At 36.6% G+C, this 23,387-nt stretch overlaps 1 protein-coding gene across 3 annotated transcripts in view; it reads right to left on the bottom strand.

Moving 5' to 3' along the window:
• LOC145261243 (phospholipid scramblase 2-like) overlaps positions 1 to 19,849 on the bottom strand; it is a 144,797-nt gene extending 124,948 nt beyond the window's left edge. Inside the window, exon 1 of one of the 3 annotated variants that reach the window (XM_080119626.1) lies at positions 19,588 to 19,849. The gene's annotated coding sequence lies outside the window, so the exon portion shown is untranslated. Of the gene's footprint in view, positions 1 to 18,871; positions 19,185 to 19,587 lie in introns of those variants that run through there. The other 2 variants (XM_080119627.1, XM_080119628.1) reach the window with 2 other exon arrangements.
• Between the last annotated feature and the right edge of the window lie 3,538 nt (positions 19,850 to 23,387).

Below are 23,387 nucleotides of genomic sequence, written 5' to 3'. Positions count from 1 at the left end.
CTCTCTGATAGGCTCATAAGAGTAGTGGTTGAGGAGCAGAAATCAGAAGTCCACAGTATTAATGCTGGAGTCCCTCAGGGGTCTATCCTGGGCCCAACTCTCTTCCGGATCTACATCAATGATCTCCCAAAACACATACTTAAATCATTTGTTGACATCTATACTGATGACACGACCATCTATGGCAACACATCAAAGGCCGTAAATGAAAAAGTTCTGATTCTCTCTCCTCTGATCTTGAGCGCATGGTACAATGGGGGAAGAGGTGGCTGGTTACTTTTAATGTATCTCAAACCAAGCTTTGATCCCCATCTGGCATCAATTGAAATGAATAGCTCTCATTTTGGAGAGGCTCCATGTTTTGACAAGCTTCTGTGATTAACCTTTACTCCTGATCTGAAATGGAACACGTACATCAAATCCGTTGCTAAAGTCGTGGGGAAAAATGGTGGGATCCTTCTACCGCTCCAGTAGGTATCTCACTGCTGATGCAATTCTCTATCTGTATGAGCCAAGTACTTCCATTTGGGAAGGAGCTTCTAAAAACAGTTTATCCTGCCTTGACAGAGTACAAAATAGACTTCGTAGCTTAGTGGGGGATGCTCTTTTCTCTTCCCTGCAACCTTTCTCCCACAGAAAAGATGCTGCGAGCCTGTCTTTGTTTTATCGTTATTTCCATGGAAAGTGCTCGTCTGAGCTCCAATCTCTGGTTCCCCCTCGCTAATCTTTCACAAAAAACACCCATCTAGCTGAAACCACTGTCAATAATTTTCCCCACTTTTTATCTGTGCCTAAATCAAAACGTACATTCCATGAACAAAGCTTCTTTCTTAGAAGTGCACGCCTGTGGAACTCTCTTCCGTTTGCCTGTTTCCCACCTGACTAAAACTTGAATGTCTCCAAGTCCAACATAAACAAATTCCTGATAAACAGTAATCCACTGATAAAAGTAATCCAGTTCATCAAATCTCCAATACTAACGATTACTACGATAATATCCCATTGATTTGTGGGAACATGATGAGAATTAGCAGCGAACCGGATGTTAACGCATCCACCATGAGAGACAAAATGAAAAATCGTCGTTTGCACATGGCTCCACGCATCGCTTCTGCTTGGGAACAAAAAAAAAAATAAGATAACCACAAAATAATTATCGACCAATGGCAGAGCTCCGCGCCTAAAATAAACACCTCAAATATCACAGTCACTGGAAGCCAGTTTGCCACTATAAAACGAGGGTATTTGAGGGAACCGAGAGGAGGGAAGAGGAGATTTTCGCCCAGCTGCGTCAGTGAATGCACGGACAGATTCTCCCACGCGACCTAAAGAGATGAAGAAGAAAAAGAAATAAGGCACCAGTGAACTGAAGCCGACTACGCTCTCATGTTATGGGCCAAACACCTTCAATTCGAAACGATGCCTAATTCACACAAACCAAAGAAGAGGAGAAAGAAGACGAAGACGCCGGGCTGCTAGCGCTGATGAAAGTCACTCGCTTTCCAGTTACAAGCTAGGACACGCATCACCGACAGCAGGATGACCGGCCTACCCTAACCCTCTCCATCGTCCAAAAGATAAGTTACATTTTACGAACATTCATTCCTTGTCAATTCATACATACCTACAAACAGTTTACGAACATTCATCTCCTTTATTAAATCACATTCCATCCTACGAACACTTTGCCTCTCCTAATACAAGTTGTTAGTAGTGAATAAAATCGGTTCTGAGCCTTCAATGTTCGTCTGTCTTTAATTATATGGAGTCAGAATCTACACACTTCCAACGTTGTTCATTTCATAAATTCTTTGTTGTGGCCTCTATGGCACCCTTTCCCACCCCTAATCCCCTTTTTATAAAAACACCAGGCTATAGATTACTATACACACAATAACACTTATCTCCAAGTGGCCTTCGGACCTTGATAAGTGGTGGCTATCATGGAAAAAACTGAGACATGAATTTGCAAATAAGTGCAAAGGTCAATTTATCAGTATCTCTTGAAGGAAATATTGGCATGCTCTTACAAAAAACATGTGGTTTTGGGAAACTCTGGTCTATAGAATACTAAAGTTTTGGTAAACTTGTATGGTTATTTGCACATTGAAGGCATTAAATAGTAACAGGAAGGGCGAATGAGAAGAGAAATACACACATATCCAAATCAATGGCTGAATCCTTAGAAAATAACATCCAGTCTCTAATGAAATGAAGCACATACATGGGTACTCTTTCAGAATTTAACCTAGATTTTCGGGAATTCTCGTCAAGCATGCATCGGGTGCAACTGGCAATCACCGGATTAAGTCAAGCGCTGTAACAGGACATAGACTAATTTCAAAACAAACAAACCGAAAAAAAAAATTAATTAATTAAAAAAAATAATAGAGCCGTGGTCGCCAATGCTGTTAAAACAGTAGGGTTGTTGCATGCATGCAGTATCTCTATCACCATCTGCTCAGGCACAGGGTATTATTGCCACATTTGGGCTGCTGCACGAATTACTAGTCTCTCCATCTTTGTCTAAAAAGATCCCGCCCCATTATCAATGTTGCAGTCTTGTGCTTGCTATTACAGAAATAATCATGTTAACACACTGGTTCTCGTTATATCAAAGTTAAGCAACATTGAGCATGGTCAATACCAGATGGGTGACCAATTTGGGAATTCTAAACACTATGTAGGGGGACGTCGACACCTTCCTGCATAATGCCTCCGTTCAGTCTCAAAAGACGGAGGATACCTCCTATAAGGGCAGCTGTGGGTGTAATTGTGTGGAAAGGGTTACCAATCTCCAACCGCACTTCTAAATCCACCTTAGGGTTAGTGCCACAGTATTACAGAAACTTCAACAAAATATGCACCCATGCACTTGTTGCATGTAAATACCTCAGACTAACTTAAGCAAAATCGAATCCCTTCAGTGTAGACGGCTTTCTACTTTAGTAGCTTTTTTCCTCAAACTGCTTGCATTTAGTAATTCCCTCCCTATTTCTCGGATTGTACAAACATGCAGTAATTTAAATGTAATGTGAACAAGCATCTTGCTGCACAACTCCCTACTCAGGCCCCTCATTAGAAATAGCATTTTACATCTTGGTGGCAGGAAATCTTGTTTGGTGCAAATAGAATATTTTAAAATTAAAGTACTAATAGGAGAATAAAACTTATGTAAATAATGTAGCGCAATGGATAAATGCATTGAGTATCAATTTATGTGACATTTTTCTGGAGGGGGAAGGTTCAAGCTTCGCCATAAGTGAAGCAGATTGTGTATGGGAAAATAGCAGGAGCTGTAAGATAGCTGGCTTGTGAAGATATTAGCAGCAGAAGCCAAGGTAGTATGCGCAGGTTTGCGTGTCAAGGAAAAGAAAAATGGACAGCATATGGTCAGGAGAAGCAAAGTCCGCACTGGAGAGAATGAACATGTAAAGCTAAAGGCAAGAAATGGCTGGCTATAGTTAAGAGTGCGGAGAAAGAAAAACGCCACCGGTTGGGATAGACATGTGGCCTCATGACGGTGGAAAGACACTTAAGTCGGTGTTGAGACGGCAGGGTTTTGTTAAGCTCATGGCAGACGAAATGAACAGTTAGTAAACTAATAAGAAGCATTGTTTGGAAAGTAACGGTAATAAATGCCTTTTGTTAAAAGAGAAAAACAAAAAGCCAAGTCGGATTTATATATTTTTATTTGTTTGTTCCTGCGACGTTGTAAAAGATAATAACTAAACATAAATGAAAAGCTTAATTGATGCTTCTATTCCAAACCAGGATGAGAATAGTAGTCCAAATAATTCAAATAGTGTAAATATATTGGTGGCTTGTTATTTTTACCAATAAAATAACTTTTAAGTGATTAATGGGAATTCGTAGGTATTACACTAAAAACCTTGCAAGTCTGAATCACGTTTAGTTATCTCCCCTGTTTCTAGAGACTGTTTTCAAAATAACTTCTCGGTTGGTGGTAAAAAAAGAAGGCCTTCATGAAAATTTAGCTACCTTTGAGTTTTTGTGAAATTTTGACAATTGCTATTTTCAACATGACTCCATTTTCTCCCAATTTCAGGGTTTTTCTTTTTTTATTTATTTAGATTTTAGAGTTAATGGTACAAGCATAGATAATAAATGTATTGACATTGATTAATATTTACCGTCGACTTGCTATATCATGATCACCACAAATTCCAAATTGATAAGTATTTATTTATGTACGCGAGTGCAAAATGCCAAAATACACCCACTGCTTTTGAAGCTAATCGATAGATGACCTATTTCACAAGATCAAATAATAAAATTACTTATGGATGAAAATTAACTGTTTATTTTTTTTTTTTTGTTCATGTCTAGATTTTAAACATGGTTGAGTCCAAATCCTGGTGGTTATGCAACATGTCCAAAATATGGTTGTTCCATCTACACATTCAAACCATGATAGTAATGCCACACGTCCAAAGCATAGTCGCTACACTGCACTGTAAATCCTGGTGGTTATGCAACACGTCTAAAATATGGCTGCTAAATCTATACATTCAAACTACAGTAGTAATCCTTCACATCCAAAACATGGTCGCTAAACAACATGTCCAAAACAACCGTTATTTCCATGGCAAGTGCTCATCTGAGCTCCAATCTCTCGTCCCCCCCCCTCGCCAATCTTTTACGAAAAACACCCATCTAGCTGAAGTCACTGTCAAAAATTTTCCCCACTCTATCTGTGCCTAAATCAAAACGTAGATTCCATGAACACAGCTTCTTTCTTAGAACAGCACGCCAGTGGAACTCTGTTCCGTCTGCCTGTTTCCCACCTGACTACAACTTGGATGTCTTCAAGTCCAACATAAACAAATTCCTGATGAACCGCCCCCTTAAGTAGACACTTTATGAAATCTCAACACTAACATACAACGTACTGTACATGCAATAACCCTTATCCCTGAGTGGCTTCCGGGCCTTGATAAGTGGTGACCTCCTTTTTTTAAAAAAAAAAAAAAAAAAAAAAATGTCCAAAGCAGGTGCATCATGGTACATAAATGCAGAAACAACGGTTTCCATGTAATATGTCTATGCATTTTATGCATGTAGTGGAGAAGATTTGAACCAGAATCCCATGTTGATTGAAGCTCAGATAACATACGTGCTATTGTTAGATCATGTGGACTCTGTTCGACAACAAATGCCAACCCTAACGCTGTTTCCATGGTCTTCTCTTTAATCTTTTTCTGGCCGTGTTGTAATCTCTCACAGTTATGCCTAAAACTAAACACAAAATTCCATGAGCACTGCTTTCCCCCGCCCCAGAACTACACATCTATGGAACACAATGCCACAGAGCTGCTTCCCAGCAGACTATAACACGGTCATTTTTAAATCCAAAGTAAACAAGTTCTTGATGAGCCGTTCTCTAAGATAAATTAACTCATCCTATTTCTACCGTCACTTAAGTGGCTTCTGGGCTTTGATAAGTAGTGATTCTATAGTCTATATATATATATATAGAAGCAAAAATGTGTGTATGTATGTATGTTCGCTTTTTGTGTATGCCTGCAAAATGCTTTTTTCCAGCGGGTTCTCGAGGCCGTCACTCATTCTTAAAACTTTTTATATCACGTGTAAATCGTAGTATCTATGAGTTAACAACCGGGGGGAAGGGGGGGGTCGCCTGTCTATTTAATTTGCCCGACTTTGAAAAGCTAAATATTCCACAATTTTGGATCGCCGCGTGTTGATTCGGCTTTTTCGTATAATAAAAGCGAAACTAATTCGGAGCTGGCGTCATTGTTCCGGTCGCGATCGCCGGGAACGTCCAAAAGCAATCCGCTTTGATCAATGCAGAGTTTCTTCTTATATCAGAAAATTGCTATTCAATTTGGAAAATCCCCTTTAAATGGGGAGCTGGTCCCCCCCCCCCATCATCTTGGGGAAGCCAAAACTGCCCTACATTGAAACAAAGTAAACAAACCCCAAAAGACTGCCCCGCAGTAAATAAAAAACTGCCATGTCATCGTAACGCTCCCACGATGATCTCATTAAGCAGCCACCTGTCAATCAAATCTCTTTGACTTGACTCACTTTTTAACCCTTAACTTAACACGCTTATCAATTCCTCTCCCCTTGTGGCCGAGATGATTAGGTGGCTGGCTTTTTTCCCTTTCATACCTTCGCGTCAAGGTTTCAGGGTTCAATCCTACCTTCCTACTGAAACTTTTATTTTATTTTTTTATTTTACACCTCCAAACACCTGCCCACGTTTTTTTTTTTAACACACACACACCTCCAAAACCCGGGCAACGCCAGGTACCCCCACGCTAGTATATATATAAAAAACATTGTAGTGAAGCAAGGGTTGCCTAATCATAAGCTTCAACATATTTGTGTATTTGTTTGTAAAACCTGCTGAGTAATTTTCTGAAAATGGTGTCTTTTTCCCCAAAAAATTTTGGTGTCGATAGTGGGGAAAAAAAAAAAAAAAATGAAACACAGTAAACTAGAATTTGATAATGAAGCAAAGGTTGTCTAATCACTTAACTGTGTTAATGTATTTATGCATTAATTTGAAAATCCTGCTGAGACATCTTCCAAAAATGACAATTTTTCTTGCAACTATACTTGAAATTTATGGTGAAGCAAGTGTTAATCACGACAATGTATTAATTTAGAAATCCTAATGATCCATCTTCTAAAAGTGATTTTAATTTTCTTAAAATTATGGTAGCCTTGGTGGGAAGAGAAATTATTTCATATATGTTGTACAATACCTGTCGAGAGTATGTTAAATTGTTTCATATATGTATTTAAATTATCCGTCCAAGGGAAGGTAAACTAATTTTAAATGTGTTGTACATTACCTGTCCTCACAAAGGTAAAATTATTTCATATACAGGCTGTAAATTACCTATCCAAGGGAAGGTATAATTATTTCCTACATGTGTAATACCCGTCCTAGGGTAGGTAAAATAGTCTTTTGCTCGAAAAAGCTAATGATACATAGACATTAAAAATTCCTCTATCCTAAGAATAACAAATATGTTCAAAATCAACTTCAATTTTCTCATTGTTTATACGGTCCCAAGCAATGCCGGGTAGCTCTGCTCGTCTATATATATATATATCTATATATCTATAAAAGTGAACATGTCTGTCTGTGTACATTTCCCTACGCAATAACTGTCAATTTTTAGTCTATAGACTCGAAATTTGAAATACCGGGTACTGAGATTTGGGAAAATCGATGTGACGGGTGTCAGCCAGAAATTTGGCTGTTAAGGGGTCAAATTTCAACGATTTGACCTTTAAGACCTCTACCAAACTCCTCCGACAATTTTGGGTCTAGACACTTGAAATTTTAGATATAGGTTCCTTGAACCTGGATCTAACTTAATAAAGTGATTTGAGCCGAAACTATAAATTTTAAGGGGTCATAATAGTGGTCAAAGTTTTAAAAAATTAACCATTTTTTTTGTTTTTTTTTTGCTTTTTTTGCACAGCATACACCTCCAAACACCCGAGCAACGCCGGGCACCCCTGCTAGTATATATATAAAAGCGAAAAGTGTGTTAGTGTGTGTGTGTGTGTGTGTGCATTTTTGTGTATGTCTGCCACAGCCTTTTTTCACCAGGATTCGGGGGCGGGGGGTTACTATTTTTATAACTTTATATGCTATCAAGATCATAATATGCTACACCTACGAAACGACGTCGTAAAAGTCTTTTATTTCAGCGGCTTATCTTACAAAATTTGCGCTATAAATTCGTTTTCTCTCTACTGCTCCTCCTGCTACTGCTGCTGCTGCTGCTATGGCATGAGATTTGACCTAAAAAACCACCTGGGTTTATAAACGCTTATTTTCGACTCGTCTAAAGTTACTGCCTTCGCGGTGTCGTGTTATGCCATCAGACTATTAACCTCAAGGCTTTGGGTTCGAGCCTACCTTCGTCCTAAAACTTTTTATTTTTGTTCATTTTTTTTAATATTTAAACAGGGTTATTACTTTTAGTTTCCCTCTACCCCCGCTAACACACACACACACACACACACACACCTATTTTTCACGTCCGCCGTTTTTTTGTGTTTTTATTTTTCAGATTTTTTAAAGAAGTTTTAACATCGTTTTTTTTTTTTTGGGAGGGGGGGGTCCATCACCATTCGCGTTTTCTTTTTAGTTTTTGTTTCACCATCATTCGTTTGTTTTTTATAATATTTAAACAGGGTGATTACTTTGCTTATTCTTTTGTTTTGATTTACCCACCCCCAACACACACCTCTAAACACCCGGGCAATGCTGGGTACCCTCGCTAGTCTATAAATATAAAAGCGAAAATGTATGTACGTATGTATGTGTGTGTGTTCACTTTTTCTGTGTGTCTACAAAAAGCTTCTTTCAGAGAAGCGGTCGGTCGGTTCACAACTTTTTAAAACTTTTTATATCACATACAAATCGTCATATCTCACAGTTAACAACGAAGCTCGCCTGTCTATTTAATTTGCTCGATTTCGGGAAGATAAATATTCAGTATTTGTCGCTCGCCGCATGTGGGTTAGTCTTTTTCCTATAACATCTTCAGGGAAAAAAAAAAAAAGCGTTCAGCAGTAAATACTATCCCTCATTAACTCATTAAAACGAGTACCTGCCAAATCCAAATAAGTAAATAAATTCAAACATATTTCCATTAGCATCTCGCGGTGGGGCAATGGTTAACGTCGTACATTCTTTTTTTTTTCACACTTTAATTTACAACTTTGCCTCAACGGTTCGGGTTCGATCCTCATACTTACTTTTTTTTTTTTTAACCCCCCCCCCCACACACACAACTCCAAACACCTGGGCAACGCTGGGTACCCCTCGCTAGTCTAATATATAAAAAGCAAAATGGGCATGAGCGTTTGTGTATGTCCGCGGAAGGCTTTTTGCATCGAGGTTCTCGTGTGGGTTAAATTCCGCGAGAAGTTTTCCCATACTTCCCAGATCGTAATATCTCACATTCGCAAACACACATCATCTATCTTTCTTTTTGAGCGAGTTAAACAAAAATTCTACTGTGTTGTCATCACAGGCTGTTTGTCTTTTTCGTATAAATAAAGTGAAACTATTTGAATGCAACCGCCTAGTCTTCGGGCCGGGTAGTATCTGATTGGTCCTTGGTCAATGTAGGAGAAACCCTTTATACTGAGACAATTATTATTTATTTGGATATTGCCAGAGTGCCCCCTTTTTGGGTGAGCTGGTTTCTCCCCCCCACCCCACCCATTAAAAACGACCTTGTGTCTAATTTGCTTTCGTGGGAGGCTTAAAAGCAACGCCATTTCTTCAAGTCATCTTTTGTTTTTGGTTGACTACGTTAAATTTGAACGCTTTAGACTTCCAGTCGCGTCATGAAGTAGCAGTAAGACGTCAGATTTTCTTTCACGCCTCTGCGTTATGGGTTCGAGCCTGCCTGCTTGCCTACCATCAATTTTTTTTTTTTTTTTTTTGCTCAACATACACCTTCAAACACCCTGGCAACACCGGGCACTCAGACTAGGCTAGTTCCATTTAAAAAAAAAAAAAAAAAAAAAAAAAAAAGAAAATATCGTTATGAAATGAATATTAAAATTTGACATTTAAGAAAACTAAAATGATATATGCTTCCCCCCCCCCACACTTCTTTAAAATAAATATTTATTTATCTTTAAAGATATGAAGCAAGCTTTCACCTGGATCAGGGTATTTCAAGCGATTTCTTTTGGTTAATCATTTTTTTTCTTTTTTCCCCTCTTGGAAATGTAAAAAGTATCTCTGGGTAGTAGTCCGTTGGGATGTTAAATGGACAGTTTTTAAGTTCAAAGTGCAACCATGTGGGTTACATGACATTTTTACAAGTTGTCTTAAAGTTTCCAGACATTTTATGCACATTTTATGCACAGGCATTTAAAATTATCACAGACTCTTAAAAATTCGGTATGTTATTGCTATACATCTTATGAGATGACTGCCCAATTTTTAGGATTTCAGGTTCAAATGAACAGCTACAGCAGGAATTGGAATACACCCTACTAAAGCCTGATTGTCAAAAATACAATCTGGACGTGAGGACACTTCAGAAGAACAATATGCAATAAAATTCTGTTATATCCCTGGAAAAAAATGCCACAGAAATGTATGGAATGGTTTAAACCGTTTTTGGACTATCTTGCATTAGTCGAGCATCAGTTTTTGAGTTGAATAATAGATTCAAGGAAAGCAGGGAGTCTGTGAGGGATGATGAGAGGTGTGGGAGAAGTAAGGAAGTCAGAACACCAGAGTTGATTGGCCAAATAAAGAATTTCATGGATAAGGACCGTCATTTATCTATAGAGACAATAAGTGCATAGTTTGATGTCAGTGTGGGAATCGTACACACAATTATTCGTGAGGAACTGAAATGCAGAAGATTTGCGCAAAGTTTGTTCCAAATGTCCTCAAAGAAAAAAAAAGTATGAATTGCTTTAGATTTTTTTTTTTTTTAATTTAAAATTTGAAAATTCATTTCATTTAACTTTTCTTACATGCAGTCACAAGCGTCATGAACCTCTACAAAAGCTTTCTGGTATGATGGTCTTGCATATACACTCCCCTTTCTCATGTCATCTACTCTGACTTGATATGTATAGCAAAAAATTATAAAAACTTGTAATTATAAAAATGTTAGTCATCTCATTACTTATTGTAACTTCAGATTCGAAAATAATGAAGGATATAAAAAGAAACCGATCCCAAAATGTTCAAAATGAAAAACCTTCACTAATTATCTTATTACTGAGAAATACAATTTGAATTCAATAATTGTTAAACTAGCAGAAAACATGGAAATTCCATGGAATGAGAAATATATTGAATCAACAAAGTTTTGCTGATAGTTTTCTGAATAGCACACAAAAAAATTATTTATATATATATATATATATATATATATATATATATATATATATAGTCTTTGAAGTTTTTAACCTTTAAAACTATACAAAAAAATATTTTTTATCATTCGTTAGAAAACCATCTAGTCAGTAAGTCATTTAATCACCTGCAATCACTGCATCAACTCGCTCTCGAATTTACTATAGTACTAATAATTTTTTTTTTAAGGGATCATCAGTTGTTTACCATGAAACACTGTTTCGGGGATTTAAAAACAATATATATATATATGTGAGAGACAGAAAGATTTTTGGACAGGAAACCCAATAACATGCAGTAAATATAAGTCTATTAAAATTTCTATGAAAATAGTGTCCATTATATTTTAAATATAGAACTGATCCAAATGAGATAAATTAATAAGTACTAATAAATAATCAGAAAGTAACAATCACCTTTAAAATGGCAACTTTTAAAGGATGTCGGGTATGCTGAAAACGAATATCGCATTTACATTTTCGTCAAGCAAATAGTTTGGATGTTAATGTAATGCCTTATGTTATAAGTAGTAGCCATTGTTGTACGCACAAAAATATGCACGCACTTGCACATACAACGATGGCTACCAATTATAACATAAGGCATTACATTCCTTGATACCTGGAAAACTATTTGACGAAAATTTAAATGCCATATCCGTTTTCATCATACCCGAAAACCTCATTATCGTAAAGATGATTGTTAAGATGCAAAGTAAAAATTTACCCATAGTTCAATGCAAATAATAAAATCACATTGTAAGAGACAATCTTTAATTCACTCCTTCAGTCCTGCACCTTATACCTCTTGGCAGACAATGTTCTTTTTGCCCTGTTTCTTTCAAATGTTCCCTTTTTACATAATGTTTCGCTGACTTCTTACAGACTAAGGAAGGAACAAGCAGAATCTCTGTATCTACTATTATAGAAAAGTCACTTTGTCTGTGTGCGAGTGGGAGTTCCTTTCTCATAGGTTCTGAAGCCTATTTTTTGCAAATTTCACACAATATGGTTAGTATTCTTAGATAGGTTTTGTACAGAAATGCATCTGATAAGTATCGAAATTTGAAAAAATCCAATCTTGAAAACAGCTTTTCTCTCTTATAGATAAAAAAACAATAATTTTTACTGGAGAATATTTTACATTTCACCGGCCAAGGGAGATAATAAAATCTCAGTAAATCATTTCTTCTTAAAAAAAAAAAAAAAAAAAACATTATATATCTTAGTGGTAAAGCATTCAACTACAGATCAAATGTTCAAGCCCACGATTTTATTTATTCTTTTTTCTTATTAATGAATTCAATTTACGATAAAAGAAGAGGTGCCATTTAAAATTGCCACAAATCATTTCTGTTTGCATATTTTAAAACTAAACATTAATTAGAAGTGACTTTTCCAGGGCATTCATCTTTTCAATCATTCAAAACTCTAAAAACAAAATAGAAATCCACACAATAAACGTCACAATGGCACTTATTGGAGAGAAGATGACAAAGTTATTTCAACAGTTATTGAATCTCATAGATGAAAATTTTAATCAAAGCAAATTTGTTTCAAAGCCTTCAGGCCAAGATCACAGTGTAGTATCTGTTCTGATGCTACACTTCAACTTTTCTGTTTTCGGTCAGTCGAGGAGAAATCCTTCATGACAGACAATTTTAATTTTTGTTTCTATTCAGAGTGCCCCTTTTTGGGAAGCTAGATTTTCTCCACATTAAAAACCGACAGTGCGTCTAACTCTGCTCTCGTGCATAGGCATGTAAATAGGAACAATTTGAATTTTTATTTAATTTGTTTTTGCGATACAGATTTGATAAATGCAAAAGATAAAATTATTTTCTGACGTTGTTGTAACGTTGTCATTATTCTTGTTCAACGGTGTCATTACATTTTTATGCTTACTTTCAGGTAGTGTATCTTTAGCCATAACCATTTGCGGTTGAGAAAGTTTCTTGTGATTGTTGAAAGAAACAAGCTTAGTCTTGGCAGCATTGAATGTGACCATCTATTTTTGTCCCCATTCCACTACTGATTGGAGGTCTTTCTCTAGCATTTCTGCCATTTCCTTAGATATGCGTTCATTTATTTTCCCTTTGTGCCTCTTATATAGCGTGCTGTCATCGGCAAATATTCCCATCTCAGAGACAATTTTATCAGGAAGATCATTTATGAATATTAGGAATAATAAAGATCCAAGGATAGCCCCCTGAGGTACACCCGTATTTATATCATTGTTTAGATGTACGACTGTCAAGGATCCCGTGGATTTTTCTCTTATTTAAGAAGGATTTAATTAAGTATTCATCCAGTGATACTGTATGATCTGATTTTCCTGAGAAGACCATCGTGCCAAACCCTGTCAAAAGCCTTAGATATATCTAGGGCTACCACTCTACTTTCCCCGGCTTTGTCCAGTGTATGGTATATATGTTCAGAGATTACAGTTTGGATGTCTGCTGTAGAACAAGCTTGCCTAAATTCATGTTGTTGGATGGTCAAAAGTTTAGCAGCTGTAAGATGATGGACAAGAGCTTTGTAAATTAGGGACTCAAATATTTTGGCAAAAAGCAGCAGGAGACTAATGGGGCAATAATTTAATGGGTCAGTTCTTTCACCAGAATTCTTGAAAACTGATACCGCGGAAGCAGTTTTCCAGCAGTCAGGAAAGCAAGATTCGTTAAGGCATTTGTTGAATAGTTTGGAGCAACCTCAGCAGAGCATTTTTTTAATAGTACAGCCAGGATGAGATCGGGTCCACATGATTTAGAGGTGTCTAGGTTTTCTATGAAATCAGGACATGAGAAGGGGTGATTTTCGGATCATCTGCACAGGAAAGTCAAAGAAGGAGTGGTTTGCTGGCTCCAATGTTGAGTTAGAGGCAAACCAACTGGCAAGCAGGTTAGTCTTCTCAGTTACCATCCAAACAACCTCATGATTGTTGGAGTATTGTTGATTGCCCATTATTTACTTCACTCTTATAGATTTTCCAGAAATCACGCGTTCATAATTTCTGCGATTTGATGCGTTTTCTGGTGGTTTCAGTATATTCTCTCTTAGTTGTCATTATTTCTTTCTTACAATTACTTCTAGCTTCTATATACTTTTGTCTGTTTGTACTGGACTTATGTCGGTTAAGTCTGTGGTATGCATGCTGCCTTTGAGCAATGACAGCTGCACAAACAGAAGTAAACCATTGGGGAGAATAGGGTTTAATTTCCACGTGGGAACATATGTACATCAGATTTCCGCCTGTCCAAGTCAGCCCTAAAAGACCTTTCCAGACTCAACTTCACAGCAGAATGTGACAACTAGCAACGGCAGAAAGGCACCATGTGGGTGCCTACAAAAAACTAATGTCCCACCCAAGCTGGACAATATCCCTTTTGCCCCTACGGAAGAAAACAGACCCTGATTGAAACGATGGATGAAGGAGCATTTTGAGTCCAGTGCATTCAATGTATGCCCACATCAACGGCTGCAGGCGATGAAAGGAAAACTCATGGATATCACGTTCATCCCGAGGGCCAAACCCTCAGCTGTCCACACATCATTGGAAGAAAAGAGTCCTGATACACACCAGTTGAAGGAGAGGCATTGGCATTAGTCTACAGACTGGAAGCATGCCGGATGTTCGTTTTGGGATGCCCAGAGCTGTTGTATAAAGCATCTCCCTGGCAAACTGAATTCGGCACCAGACTGTACATCAAGATGCCCAGTAACGTTAAGACAGGAGGAAGCAAACAAAAAGGACATTGCACAAACCATGGATAGTGCCATAAGAGCGTCATTTAGCTCCACCTATGAGCAGGACCCCAAATTAAGAGCAATAACATGGGACAGGATTGTGGCTGCAGCTGCTACTGACGAGGAATGGCGTACCCTCGCTGAATTTATGCAAAACGGTTTCCCTAAATCTCTGCACGAACTGTCGGAGACAATTCACTGGTTTTGGCATATGAAAGAGGAGTTATATTGCTTGGAAGGATGATAATGGGGAACGAAATCCTCATAACAAGAAAACTATGTGCAGAGGTACTGGAATCGCTCCATTTGACGCATCAGGGCGTCAATGGAATGTTGGCAAATGTTTGGTCAGACCTGGGCCAAGTGCAAAGCATGCAATGTAATGGCTTCATCACAACCCGGGAAACCCCTAATGCCACCCTCGAACACTGAATTCCCATTTCAGAAGACGGTGACAGACTTTTTCGATTTATGACAGAAGAACTATCTAGTATATGCAGATAGATACACCAGATGGGTAGAAGTCACTCTGATGTCATTCAGGAATGCCAAGGTCACAGGTGACGCCCTATAAAACTGGTTCTGCACATACAATGTCCCGGAAGAACTGTCAACTGATGGCAGACCACCGTTTGACTCCAGTGAATATAACCGGTTCCTAGATAATTGGGGCATAAGGAAATGAACATCATCGGCATATTACCCTCAAAGCAACGGGAGAGCAGAATTGGCCGTTAAAACGGCTAAAAGGATACTTACTGATAGCATAGACAGTTGCAGTCGCCTATGCCATGATTGGGCAGCTAGATTCCTATTGACTCATCGCAACATCCCGGTACAAGACCTACATAGGTCTCCAGTGGTGATGGTCCAGTGTTCCAGGACTGATATCAAATCCATAAATGCTGGAGAGAAATCAGTCATTAGAGGGAAACAGTGATGGCAAAAAGACACTTACGGATTGAAAGGGAATACAATCTAAAAAGTCACCCACTTCAGGAACTGAAAATCGGGGAAACGGTGCAGGTCCAAAACCAAATTGGTCCACACCCGCGCCGATGGGCAAAGACAGGAAGGGTGGTGGAAACACTGGGTAACCGGCAATATAATGTACGCATTGATGGGAGTAACCGGGTAACCCATTGCAATAATCGCAGCTTTGTTATTTTGAGGGGACGGGAGCACCTTAGAGTTATCATCTACAAATTTACCAACTTTTTCTTTAATATTAAATTAGTACTAAATATTCTTTAGAATTTTCTTGTATAATGTTAAAAATATCTCAACTGTAGAATGTAATTAAATTATTTGCCTAAATATTAAAAATAAAACCGTTCCCTATTAAATTAGGAAAATATGCTTGGAGGGGGTGGTCATATTTTTCAGTTTCAATTTCATAGGTAACGTTTTTGCCAAGAAAACACGACAGAAAAAAAAACTGTTAAAAACTTCAATAGTCAATTTTTCTTTAATTTTTAATTTGTCCTTTTTTTTTTTTTTTTTTGGCCTTTTTTACCTAAAAAATGTGGCTTCGCGTTTGAATTTGGCCTTTTTTCCTTAAAAATTTGGCTTCAAACATTTATTATAGTCTGGCAACCCTGGCCAGTGGCCAGGCCAGGCATGTTAGAGGGGATGGAAGCGTGTAGGCTAGTTTCACTAAGAGCTAAGATATCCATGGTGTTTACTAGGAGAAATGCTAATCTACAAATTTTACATACACACACACACCGAAAAAAGAAAAAAATAGTACTAATTTCACTAGTTTCCGGATCTTTTTTTATTATTATTAGAATAAATGAAAGAAAAGATTAAAATTGTAAAATGGATTTGTAAAAGCTACGAAACTGGAAGAGATCACGTGATTTACAAGTGTCAAATTTCATTCATGTTCATACATACTTGAAGGGGGGGGGTCTTATTTTTTTGAAGTATAAGAAATATTTAAACTATTTTAAGATAAAGGAAATTTCCGATATAAAAAATTTAACGATTTTTGTCAACCAAAAAAAAAAAAAAAATGTTAATGGCGCCAACCTTTAAGAACGCAAACTCGGAGGAAAATGACAAAACAGAGTTTAAAACTTATGATTAAGCATTTGCTGTTGAAAACATTCGGGGTAAATGGTAAAAGTTAACAAAAAAATATATAATGGAAGAATGTTAGGTGTTAACTTATAAAGGGAATTTCTTTTTATTGCCTCATTAAACAACTTCAAAATCATTTTTTTTTATATAAACAACGTTTTGACCATCTTTATCATAAACAATGGTCGTCGCGATGGCCGTAGGAAGTAATTGTCATTTCGAAAGTTATTAAGAATTCGAGTATGGTAGTTTCTTTTATTATTATTAACGAGATAACTTTCTTTTAACGACGACACTTTTACCACTGAAAAATATTCATAACATGTTTCAAAGTTCTCGATATTAGGACGAAAACGGTTGATTTTTATGCTTTTTTTTGTGTTAATCTTTATCAAAAAATAAAATAAATTTTGGTGTCTTGTGCACTTTTGTCACCGCGCTAGTTTTAAACAGTTTTTTTTTTTAAGATTAAATTAAAGTTACACGATATTTATTATTATTATTATTATTATTAAATTAGGTGGAAGCACAGAATAGTTACAAAACGCCCTCCTTTCCCATGTTAAGAATGGCTTTCAAAATAATAACATTATTTCAGCACAGTGGCAAAAGTGCACTGCACTGCACAACGCACAAGTACCTTTTTTTTATTTATTATTATTTTTTTTTTTTTAATAATAATAATCGTCCTTATTTAGAATCACACTTAATTTTTAAAAAATACAGGAGAATCTTTATGGGGTGTGGTTGTTGTTGGTGTACGTAACTCGTTACATTTCAAAAATCGGTACTTCTGCATTATGCGGCCAAGTGCCATGGTTTTTGGTGTGTTTCACTAAACTGTCGCCAGGTGGCGCTTTTCGGTCAAAGAACACTAGGAGACGATAAAGGTTTCATTAAAATTAATTATTTGTTACTTCGATTCAAAAAATGTTTCGGAAAAAAATCCAATGTTGCTTTAATTACAAAAAATGCCCATTATTTTATTTTAAAAAAATCGTGTTTGTTATTTATTTGACCAAGAAGAAATTGGAGTTATCGACATCTCGATAGTTCGAATTGAGTTGTCTCCGTATTTATAAACAATGGCGGATAAAAAAAAAGCCTTTCTTCGTAATAAAATTTGATTTTCTTAGTAAAATGTACTTGATCAATTTACGTGATTTTTAGAATATAACATCTTCGTTCACTGATGGGTACGTATATCAAAGATTTGTATTTTTTGTACTGTTTTTTTTTTATAATCATTGCCTTAGTAAATAAGGATTTCTTCTCCTTTGTTGACTTAAACATATACTGCACTTTGATTCGTAATATTTACATTTCGTAATGTACATTTCTTCCACCAAAGAGTGGATACGACACAAGGCTTTTACTTTCCTTTACGAGAGCAGTTAGACACTAAATCGGTTTTTATTAACATCTGAAAAATCCAGATCCCTGAAAAGAGTAACTCTGGATTAGGACAAAAATAAAAATTATCTCTCTAGAAAAGACGAAGTATATTATTAGAACAGATACTACAATTTTGTCTTATTTATTTATTTTATTGAAGTCAAAAAATGAATTTACAATATCAAATTATAAAAACAAAAATTAACACAACAAAATTAGGCACAAGGCCCTCTTAGCCAAAGAGTCTGTTTAATGTGAGAATCCCCCCTCCCCTCATACACAAAAAAAAAAAAATGTGTACTCTTGATGATTGCCCCTTGTAGGGGCGCCTCAAGCGACCGTCAACGAACCATTCCTCCCAAAAAAAAAAAAAAAGGTACTATTGAGGACTAGGAGTATTGCTTCTTGGGACCAAACGGAATCACATTTAACTATAATGTTAGATTGAAGATTTGAATACAATATTGAACATTTTATGGGGTGCTTGTGCACTTTTGCCGCCGCGCTATTTTTAAATAGTTTTTTTTTCCAGGTTAAATTCAAGCTTCACGATATCTTTTAATATTATTATCATTATTAAATTGTTAGGTAGAAGCACAAAACATTTACGAAAACACCCTAACCATGTTAAGAATGGCTTTTAAAATAACATTATTTCAGCACGGTTTCAAAAGTGCACAAGTACCCAAATCTGTATTATGACCTGAAAGAGGTAAAAACAAAACAGCATTACACAATAATAATCCTCACGTTCTCATCTTGGATGTTTATCTCACGTTTCGTTCGATGCGATTTCAAAATAATGAGAACAATAATCACAGTCCGAATAACTCCAAATTAGCAAATCCCATCTCAAAAATCCCGAAAAACATTTCGCTGCTGCTCTTGTGTCTTTAGCTTTTTTTTTTGGGGGGGGGGGGGGCGCTGTGTTTCGGTTTAGAAATCCGTCATTGGAAATAACTGTCGGATCCTTTATACGGGATATGATGTTTTATAGCAAAACACGAAATAAATAGGTGTGGTGGTGGAGTCCACCGCCACCGCTCAGAGAAACATACGTGCAACGTGCGCTCTTTGGCTTTTAACATTTTAGAAAATAGTTTCTGAAACTAATTACGAATTTAGTTATGGTGATATAAACTTAACCCGAATTAAAGTTTTTTATGTTTGGCTTTTACGTAAATATAATTTATAACAACTTAGGAAAACGGTGGGTTGGGGTCAAGGAATGAAACTGTGAACAAGAATTTCGTAGAATTCGTTCGTCTAACGGAGAAAAAAAATAATTTTGACAAAAACATATTTTGGGATTTAAAAAGAAATGTCCAATATTCAACGAACAAGTAACTTTAAATTAAAGTATTATTTCTTTCATATATATATATATATATATATATATACACACACATGAAAATAATATACAAATAAACAAGAAAGAGAGATACGCACCTTTTTTTTGTTGAAGTTGTATTCAAGTGAGATAAATAAATAAATAAATAAATAAAAAGATGTTTATGCAACAATTATTAAAATAATTAATTAAATAAAATGTTTTGTCGGATAAAAAAAACTGTCACTAAATGAAATAAATTTAAGTTTGTATTTCCTTTTTTGTTTATGTATTATCTGTATGTGTGTATATATATATATGTCTAGTTCTGTCGGTAAACCCAACGTACGTGCGCTGCGTGGTCTTCCTATAAGAGTACGTGATACGGCAGAAAGAGAGACGGAGGGGGGGGGGGTATTACTTAATCCTCCCTCTCTGTCTTAATCTCTACATATCTTTCTTGCTGCGAGTAACCTCATTCGATTAAGCGTTCGGTTTACACATGTAATATTCTCCTTTATTTTATAGAGGCAGGGACACCCGATGTTATCCGGCGATGAATATTGTCCTAATATACTAGGAAATGAAAGCAAAATATGTCGTATGAATTATGTAATTTTAATTAATTACTTAAAAACATCTTGTACAAGAAGAATTGTGGATACTTCTGCAGTCTGCACTCTGCAGGGCGTTCTTCAAGTTCCGTCTGTGTTTGTTTACAATATTACGTCAGCTGATATTAAGGCATGACGGTAAATGCCCTGCTGCCCACCACAGAATTATTTGACACGATTCTGAAAAACAGACGAGTTCGTTTGCATATTTTACAACTGGTAAACATTAATCAGAAGTGACTTTTCCAGGGCATTCATCGTCACACCCAAATATCAGCTGACGTGATATTGTAAACAAACACCGACGGAACTTGATGAACACCCTTCTGCAGTTTACAAACCTATTTTTTTAGATGAAGTTTTCAAGTAAAATTTGCTAAGGTTGAGATGAAAGTACAGAATAGTTAACAATAACATTAAAGCCCCTGTTAATAATGGGTTTCTAAATAATAGCGTTATTAATTATTTCACACAGTCCGTAAACTGCAGAATATCGAATAGCGTTTAATTGTGTTACAAGGTTTTGTTATAAATAAAATAAAATGCATAAAACTTTACCCTTTTCCTCCCCACTTGGTCAACAAACAAAAAAATAAAAATAAGATTTTTTTATTACGAGATGCCTTAAATAAGTTGCTAGACTTTTTTTCGTATGAATACTTTTATTGATAGTACACATATGAAACTTTAGTCCCGTTCGAAGTAATCTCCTCCGGCTGCAATGCACTTGTTGTATCGTTTCAGCAACTTCTGGAAGGCCTGATGGAAATCCTCTTGTATGAGGCTGTCAATGACCCTTGTCATAGCCTCGTTCATCTCCTTGATTGTCTCATAACAACAGCCTCTAAGGTTTTCCTTGAGTTTGGGAAATAATCAAAAGTCACAGGGAGCAAGGTCTGAATGATAGGGAGGGTGAGGAACTGTTTTGATGCTTATTTTGGTCAAATAGTCTGTGACAAGGATAGAGTTGTGAAAATGCCACTGACCCGATTTGAAGAGTGCTGGCCTCTTCTGACGGAATCTCTTCTTGAACTTCCTTAAAACCTCAACATAGTATTTCTTGCTGACTGTCGGTCCAGTGGGAACCCTGTGTATGTAGATCATGTCCGTGCTGTCAAAAAAAGAGATCATCACAAGTTTCTGAGTGCATTTGCACTGTCTGGCCTTCTTGGGTCTGGGAGAGCTAGCATGCTACCACTGAGAACTCTGTCTCTTGCTCTCTGGGTTATAGCAGTAGATCCAGCTTTCATCACAGATAATCGGAGCTTCAAGAACTGCGGGATCTGAATTGATCAGCTCAACTTACATCTTTCTTTCTGATCTTCTCTGAACATCCTTGGGACAAAATTTGTCACAAATCTTCCACATCTTCAGTTCCTCGCGAATAATTGTGTGTACAGTCCCCACACTGACATCAAACTGTGCACTTATTGTCTCTATAGACACACTGAATCGGAAAAGTTTGGCAAGTTCACTATACATAGGTTGTATCAAGAAATCCGACCAGTCAAACAATAGAGTTCACTATACACAGGTCTGAACGCTTCTGCCTACTCCCCCAGCAAACTGCTTTTATGGTGCCCGGGTACACCTCAAAATCACATGTGCGGTGCAATTTTTCGAGAACTGTTTGAGACCGTGGATATTAAAAACCATGGCCGCCATCTTGAATCTTTTCATTTTTCCTTCTCAGCTCGCACAACAGACAAACCCAAGCACGTTTTTGCAGTAAGCCTTCTCTATTTTCCCCGCACACATGATGGTCCTTATCCATGAAATTCTTTATTTGGCCAATCAACTCTGGTATTCTGACTTCCTTACTCCTCCCACACCTCTCATTATCCCTCACAGACTTCCTGCCTTCCTTGAATCTATTATGCCACTCAAAAAACTGATACTCAATTCATGCAAAATGATCCAAAAACAGTCCGGAGCATTCCATACATTTCTGTGGCATTTTTTCCAAACTTCAAACAAAATTTTATTGCATATCGTTCTTCTAAAATGTCCTCATGTCCAGATTGCATTTTAACAATTCACTATCTGTGACAATCAGGCTTTAGTAGAGTGTATTCCAATTCCTGGTGTGACTGTTCATTTGAACTTGAATTCATAAAAATTGATCAGTCATCTCATAAGATGTATAGCAATACTCAATTTTCAAGAGTTTACACCAATTTTAAATGCCTGTACAAAAAAGTCTAGAAACTTATCTCATAACTTGAGATTTGGAAATCCTCGGCAGAGGAGAGGCCAAATTAATTTTCCTTCACAAGAGAAAACGCATAGTTAAACCTCATCATTTCTGCTACCTGGATAGGAGATGGATTCACAAGTGTGTATGATGCTTCTATAAATTTGTACGTTCGTAAAAAAAGAACCAAGAAAAACATAGACTTGACTCGTCTATCTTAATCACAACTGTTGAGCAAGACTTTGAAAAAGTTAACTATTTCAAGGTTTTATCAGTTAAAAATTTTCTTAAAACTAGTGCTACATAAAATTAGTTATGTTAATGAAAAAGTTTGGAGGTTGGGGTTCAAATGGGGCAACAAACAGGAATTATACAAACCACATGATTTCTGGAGAAGGTTCTCTTCCTTATTCTTAATCCGCAAAACTTGAACTAAGAAAGATGTCCCTAAAACTGCTGGCAATGAGTGGCTTAATATAGTGATATTTATCTATCTACCTATCTACCTATATATATATATATATATATATATATATATATATATGTGTGTGTGTGTGTGTGTGCAGTCAGCACCAACTCTATTCAGGGTTTAACCATCTTCCTCCGAAGGAGGAAGTTTCATGGGAGCATGAAATTCACAAGCGGTCCCCAGTCGCATGTAGGAGAAAGAAATAGAGAGATGAAATATATATATATATATATATATATATATATATATATATATATATATATATATTTCATCTCTCTATTTCTTTCTGAAGATAGCGGTTTCAATCCCACCCAAAGCGTGCCAGAGGTTTAATTGGCCAAAATGTGGTGAGACGACAACAACTACGGATGGCAGTGATGGCTGAGAATGCAATTAGGTGATTCGAAGTTCCACCTGACGAAGGCCAGAGGAATAGTTGGCCGAAACGTTGTGAATAAACAAAAGCAATAAAAGATCAAAAACAACAACTAATAAAGATGAGAATAATAGTCCGAAATAAAAATAAATTAATATATATAATGATCATTTCAAAAATGAATTCCAATTAAGGAATAATATATATATTTCATCTCTCTATTTCTTTCTCCTCTCTCTGAACAAAAACAAACAAACGAATGAAGG

Source organism: Euprymna scolopes, chromosome 37, assembly GCF_053919585.1.
Source record: "Euprymna scolopes isolate OS-2025 chromosome 37, ASM5391958v1, whole genome shotgun sequence".
Lineage (NCBI taxonomy): Eukaryota > Metazoa > Mollusca > Cephalopoda > Sepiida > Sepiolidae > Euprymna > Euprymna scolopes.
The sequence above is the reverse complement of the archived record's forward strand: the minus strand, read 5'-3'. Positions and strand labels throughout refer to the sequence as shown.